The sequence below is a fragment of the Gouania willdenowi genome, chromosome 18 (assembly GCF_900634775.1).
Source record: "Gouania willdenowi chromosome 18, fGouWil2.1, whole genome shotgun sequence".
Classification (NCBI taxonomy): domain Eukaryota; kingdom Metazoa; phylum Chordata; class Actinopteri; order Blenniiformes; family Gobiesocidae; genus Gouania; species Gouania willdenowi.
In genome coordinates this window covers 26,776,581-26,784,160 of record NC_041061.1, presented here as the reverse complement: position 1 = coordinate 26,784,160, position 7,580 = coordinate 26,776,581, and positions in this window count along the sequence as shown.

Below are 7,580 nucleotides of genomic sequence, written 5' to 3'. Positions count from 1 at the left end.
GAGGGCGAAACGCCATTTTTGACCTTTGACCCAAGATGGCTGACTTCCTGTTTGGTTTTGGGCGGGGTCACAATGTAACTTTTTGCTCATTCTGGGGCGAAGACTACATCTGGCGATTTTCGTGCAAATCGGTCAGACCTGGCGGTCGTGTGGTTCCATCGTTTGTTTTGGCGGCGAAAACGCACGCTATGCGTGTGTTTTCTGTCTGTTTTTTTTCACGCCACCAAACTATCAAATTTTTCGCCAGGCCTGAGGTGCGTGCAAATTTCGGTGAGTTTTCGGGCATTTTTAGGGGGTCGAATTTGCGATCAAAGTCGGGCGGGGTATAATAATAATAGGAAATAAAAGCGAAAACAATAGGTTCCTCTGTCCCATTCTGGGACATCGGAACCTAATAATAATAATAATAGGAAATAAAAGCGAAAACAATAGGTTCCTCTGTCCCATTCTGGGACATCGGAACCTAATAATAATAGGAAATAAAAGCGAAAACAATAGGTTCCTCTGTCCCATTCTGGGACATCGGAACCTAATTAAAGCCGCGAGCGGCGTCATAGGTTCCGATGAAACGGCCGGGGGCGGTAACCCACGGTCACGTATACCACTGTTTTGGGAATTGGCCTGAGCAAATTTGGTGTAAATTGGTGTAAAAACAACTGAGATATTGCATTTACCAAGAAATGGCGAAAGATTTTCCTGTCATGATAGGCCCCTCCCACTTTTCACAGCCTGCTCTATTTGCCATAGCAATGTGCTTCCATCTAATAAGATTCATCCTACAGTGTTTTGAAGTCAACACGACATATCGTCTGTCCGCTACAGCTGCTCGTGTAGGACGAACACAGAAGTGGCGCCCTCTGAGAATGCAAGGCATTATGGGTAAATTGGTTATGGAGTTTTGTTTATGGCTGGACAGTCGTCGTGTGTATCAAATATGAAGCAGTTTGAACTTTGCATTGAAGCGTTATAAGCATTTTCCTATTATAGCGTGCTGATGGCGAAGGATTCTCCCGTGTCATTATAGGCCCCTCCCACTGATCACAGCCTGTTTTTTCTTCCATAGCAATTTGCTACCCTCTGTGTAGGTTCATCCTACAGTGTTTTGAAGTCAACACGACATATAGTCTGTCCGCTACAGCTGCTCGTGTAGGACGACCACAGAAGCGGCGCCCTCTGAGAACGCAAGGCATTATGGGTAAATTGGTTATGGAGTTTTGTTTATGGCTGGACAGTCATCGTGTGTATCAAATATGAAGCAGTTTGAATTTAGCATTCTAGAGTTATAAGCTTTTTCCTATTACAGCGTGCTGATGGCGAAGAATTCTCCTGTGTCATGATAGGCCCCTCCCACTTTTCACAGCCTGGTATATTTTCCATCGCAATGTGCTTCCATCTAATAAGATTCATCCTACAGTGTTTTCAAGTCAACACGACATATCGTCTTTCCATTATAGCTGCTCGTGTAGGACGACCACAGAAGCGGCGCCCTCTGAGAACGCAAGGCATTGTGGGTAAATTGGCTATCGTTTGTTGTTTAGCTCTGGACAGTGATCGTGTGTATCAAATATGAAGCAGTTTGAACTTTGCAATCTAGAGTTATAAGCGTTTTCGTATAACGGCGTAGTTATGGCGAGGGATTTTCTTGTGTCATTATAGGCCCCTCCCACTGGCCATGATGGGTAATTTGGTCATCGAGCGTTGTTTATGGATGGACAATCATCGTGTGTATTAAATATGAAGCAGTTTGAACTTTGCATTGAAGCGTTATAAGCATTTTCCTATTATAGCGTGCTGATGGCGAAGGATTCTCCCGTGTAATTATAGGCCCCTCCCACTGATCACAGCCTGTTTTTTCTTCCATAGCAATTTGCTACCCTCTGTGTAGGTTCATCCTACAGTGTTTTGAAGTCAACACGACATATCGTCTGTCCGCTACAGCTGCTCGTGTAGGACGAACACAGAAGTGGCGCCCTCTGAGAACGCAAGGCATTATGGGTAAATTGGTTATGGAGTTTTGTTTATGGCTGGACAGTCGTCGTGTGTATCAAATATGAAGCAGTTTGAATTTAGCATTCTGGAGTTATAAGCTTTTTCCTATTACAGCGTGCTGATGGCGAAGGATTCTCCTGTGTCATGATAGGCCCCTCCCACTTTTCACAGCCTGGTATATTTGCCATAGCAATGTGCTTCCACCTAATAAAATTCATCCTACAGTGTTTTCAAGTCAACACGACATATCGTCTGTCCGCTACAGCTGCTCGAGTAGAACGACCACAGAAGCGGCGCCCTCTGAGAACGCAAGGCATTGTGGGTAAATTGGTTATCGTTTGTTGTTTAGCTCTGAACAGTGATCGTGTTTATCAAATATGAAGCAGTTTGAACTTTGCACTCTAGAGTTATAAGCGTTTTCGTATAACGGCGTAGTTATGGCGAGGGATTTTCGTGTGTCATTATAGGCCCCTCCCACTGGCCATGATGGATAATTTGGTCATCGAGCGTTGTTTATGGATGGACAATCATCGTGTGTATCAAATATGAAGCAGTTTGAACTTTGCATTGAAGCGTTATAAGCATTTTCCTATTATAGCGTGCTGATGGCGAAGGATTCTCCCGTGTCATTATAGGCCCCTCCCACTGCTCACAGCCTGTTTTTTCTTCCATAGCAATTTGCTCCCCTCTGTGTAGGTTAATCCTACAGTGTTTTGAAGTCAACACGACATATCGTCTGTCCACTACAGCTGCTCGTGTAGGCCGACCACAGAAGCGGCGCCTACTGAGAACGCAAGGCATTGTGGGTAAATTGGTTATCGTTTGTTGTTTAGCTCTGGACAGTGATCGTGTGTATCAAATATAAAGCAGTTTGAACTTTGCACTCTAGAGTTATAAGCGTTTTCGTATAACGGCGTAGTTATGGCGAGGGATTTTCCTGTGTCATAATAGGCCCCTCCCACTTTTCACAGCCTGCTCTATTTGCCATAGCAATGTGCTTCCATCTAATAAGATTCATCCTACAGTGTTTTCAAGTCAACACGACATATCGTCTGTCCGCTACAGCTGCTCGTGTAGGACGACCACAGAAGCGGCGCCCTCTGAGAACGCAAGGCATTATGGGTAAATTGGTTATGGAGTTTTGTTTATGGCTGGACAGTCGTCGTGTGTATCAAATATGAAGCAGTTTGAATTTAGCATTCTAGAGTTATAAGCTTTTTCCTATTACAGCGTGCTGATGGCGAAGGATTCTCCTGTGTCATGATAGGCCCCTCCCACTTTTCACAGCCTGCTCTATTTGCCATAGCAATGTGCTTCCATCTAATAAGATTCATCCTACAGTGTTTTCAAGTCAACACGACATATCGTCTGTCCGCTACAGCTGCTCGTGTAGGACGACCACAGAAGCGGCGCCCTCTGAGAACGCAAGGCATTGTGGGTAAATTGGTCATCGTTTGTTGTTTAGCTCTGGACAGTGATCGTGTGTATCAAATATGAAGCAGTTTGAACTTTGCACTCTAGAGTTATAAGCGTTTTCGTATAATGGCGTAGTTATGGCGAGGGATTTTCGTGTGTCATTATAGGCCCCTCCCACTGGCCATGATGGGTAATTTGGTCATCGAGCGTTGTTTATGGATGGACAATCATCGTGTGTCTCAAATATGAAGCAGTTTGAACTTTGCATTGAAGCGTTATAAGCATTTTCCTATTATAGCGTGCTGATGGCGAAGGATTCTCCCGTGTCATTATAGGCCCCTCCCACTGATCACAGCCTGTTTTTTCTTCCATAGCAATTTGCTCCCCTCTGTGTAGGTTCATCCTACAGTGTTTTGAAGTCAACACGACATATCGTCTGTCCGCTACAGCTGCTCGTGTAGGACGACCACAGAAGCGACGCCCTCTGAGAACGCAAGGCATTATGGGTAAATTGGTTCTCGAGTTTTGTTTATGGCTGTACGGTCATCATGTGTATCAAATATGAAGCAGTTTGAACTTTGCATTCTAGAGTTATAAGCTTTTTCCTAGAACGGCGTGCTGTAAATGCTAACCGTGTACATGACCTTAAATGACACCGGTCGAAAACACAAGGCATGATGGGAAAAGTTTCAAAGCAGTCATGACCAAGCTTGGGCACATGTCCTTTGTGTGAAATTTGAAGCTGATCGAAGTTTGTGTGTCAGAGTTATGGAGATTTGGAATTTTTTGCGTGCTAACGAAAATTAGCATTGCATTTTTGTGGCGGCGCCACGACCAAACCGTGACAGATACGAAAATTCTTTCGATAACTTTTCATCTTCAATGGGTCCTATGTGGTGTTGCCAAGTTTTAAGCGAATCGGATGAATCCCCTCAGACTAGATAGCGCAGATGCGTTTCGAGGGCGAAACGCCATTTTTGACCTTTGACCCAAGATGGCTGACTTCCTGTTTGGTTTTGGGCGGGGTCACAATGTAACTTTTTGCTCATTCTGGGGCGGAGACTACACGTGGCGATTTTCGTACATATCGGTCAAACCTGGCGGTCGTGCGGTTCCATCGTTTTTTTTCACGCCACCTAATTATCAAATTTTTCGCCAGGCCTGAGGTGCGTGCAAATTTCGGTGAGTTTTCGGGCATTTTTAGGGGGTCGAATTAGCGATCAAAGGCGGGCGGGGTATAATAATAATAAAACGATATAATAGCGAAAACAATAGGTTCCTCTGTCCCATTCTGGGACATCGGAACCTAAATAAAAGCGAAAACAATAGGTTCCTCTGTCCCATTCTGGGACATCGGAACCTAATAATAATAATAACGAAATAAAATAAAAATACAATAATAATAATAAGATAATAGTGCAGTAGTGCATTGATGAGTAGTGCAGGTGAACATTTAAATGAAAATATTATGTCCATGAACAATTCGCAGTGACAGGTTCATCCAGGGTTGTTATGTTTAGTTCCATGTTATTTCACAGAAACAGGTCTGACATTATGTCCATGAACAATTCGCAGTGACAGGTTCATCCAGGGTTGTTATGTTTAGTTCCATGTTATTTCACAGAAACAGGTCTGACACTCTATAACTGTTTAGTGTTGATCACAGTGACAGCCTGGGGGAAGAAACTGTTTTTATGGCGGGTAGTTTTGACGTACAGTGATCTGTAGCGTCTGCTGGAGGGGAGGAGTTTAAACAGATTGTGTGCAGGGTGTGAGGGATCTGCAGTGATGCTACCTGCCCGTTTCCTGACCCTGGACAGGTATAAGTCTTGGATGGAGGGCAGATTAGAGGTCTGTCTAGTTTGGTTGAAGATCCAAACCAGACAGTGATGGAGGTGCACAGAACAGACTGAATGATGGAGGTGTAGAACAAAACAAATTCCTCGTGTGTATTCATACACTCTTGGTTAATAAAGTTGATTCTGATTCTGATTAATGTTCTCACTTACAGTTGTTACAATGCCGTCATTATGTTGTCATGGTTGTTTTGAGACTTTTACACAGTAGTTTCAGTGAAAAGAAACTTGTTGCACTTTTTTTCATGATGACACTGCATTTTCTATTTTTCAGTGAAAATGTGCACAAACACTTAATAATAAATAATAAATAGGATGTTTTGAAGCAAATACTTTTTACTCAATTTTTCCCCTGAATGATAAATATATTTTGATGAACATATACAGCAACTTGATTTTTCATCTCTACGTTATATTTCGATATTAACTGGGTAGAAAATGATATATCGTGACAATATTGTATCGTGACCCGCGTATCACGATACGTATTGTACTGCAACATCTTGCCAATACTCACCCCTACTCTCTAAAACAGATATTTTTAATTTTTATTTTTTTTTACTCATTCAGTGCTATTGACATAATATTACTTCATTTCAAATCCAAACGCTCAGTGCCATTGACGTAATATTACTTCAATTACATTTTTTCACAGAGATTACTAAAAGACACCCTTGCGGAGGTCCCTCATCAAGCTATGAAGTGATAATATGAAGTATCAGCAGCTCACAGCACCACATACTAACACAGAACATGTGTGGACCTGAGTGGATTATTGATAATATTGCGAGCATGAGATAAAACCATCAACCAAACGAGTCAGCTCTGCAAGTCGGGAGGAAGAGGAAGTTATGTCTGTGTGATCGAAGGGGGGAGGAGATACAAAATACAGTAAGCCTGTGAGCCAGATAGCAAAATAATAATAATTTGCCATCAAAAGCTTTGTCTCAGTGTTGTTGTTGTTTTTGTTTTTTGTTTTTTTTTTTAGGAGGAAACCAATGTTCAGATGGTATAGTTTTCAATAAAGCAAAAGAAAAAAAAATTTGCTTCAAAGTCACTGAGATTTTTTTTTTTTAGAAAAAGCCTGTTTTCTCAGCTTTTTGCTCTGAAAATGGTCATTTGTTTAAAACATGCTCTATTCAACTGCTGATTACGGAAGAACTAAACAAGCTACAAACAAATTTTCTGTGGGTCTTTAAAAATCAGTCAAAATGCTCTAAAATGGCAGGTGTGTGTGAAAGGAAGCTACGGAGGAGGGAGGTGTGTGCATGCCTATGAGAGAGTCCTACACGGCGACCGGGATAGATAGTGAGGTTGTGTTCACAGTGCAGAGAGAAAATAAAGTGCAGCTCTGAGACAACCACATGGCCTGTTCTTTATAAGGTCCGTTGTGACGACACCAACTTTGACAAGCGTGAGCTATACAGGAGTAAACCCCGGAGGAGAAGCAGCCTCCGGTCCTGGAGGAGACATATCTCCCCTGTGTCTTACAACCACAGTTGGGGGACTCAACAGGAAAGGTTTTAACACTGGCGACCACGAAGGGACCCTCACGTTGTAAAAAGAGAGGTGAGCAGCATAAATAAGAGGACAATAACTGTGATACATCAGTAATATTAGCGTTGCTAAGCTAACCCAAGATGGCGTCCGCTCGCTACCTTCCCGATGTGTATTGACAAGAAACTAAATACTCAAACCCGTTTATGTCACTAACTAATGTCCAGGACAATGAAGAAAGAACTGTGGGGGCTTATGAATACAGGACTGAAATAAAATGTGAACATTTTAACCCATTTCTGTGTGATGAAAGCTGTGCTAACACGCTGGCTAATGGAGAAGATTTGTTCGCCCTATTCAACCGTCCTGCTCCGCCCTACCCACCAATCCTTTGTATGGAGCTGACAGCCAAAGCCATGGCCCTGTAGGAGGCCCAGATGTATATATGCTACCCATAATGCTCCAAACATGTCATCAAATGTCCAGTATGCAGACACAAATGTCTTTGCCACTGCTCACATGAGTAGTTTTGTACAAAGCACACCAGCTACTTATAAACCAGAAACAAGCATGCTTCCAATATTATACTCTTTTGTTAACCCAGAGCAGACTATTAAACATGGATGTTCCTCAGTCAGCCACCACTGTCATTCAACCCTATGTAAGACCCGCTCTGCAGCCTCCTCCATCAGACAGTGAAGAGGACTATGATCCAAAATAGAGAGTCCCCACTCTACGTCCTGGCCAGTAGATGGCAACACACCATGGAGAGAGTTTCTGCACAAGTTTGAGAGCTGTGCAGAGATCAATCACTGGTCAGCA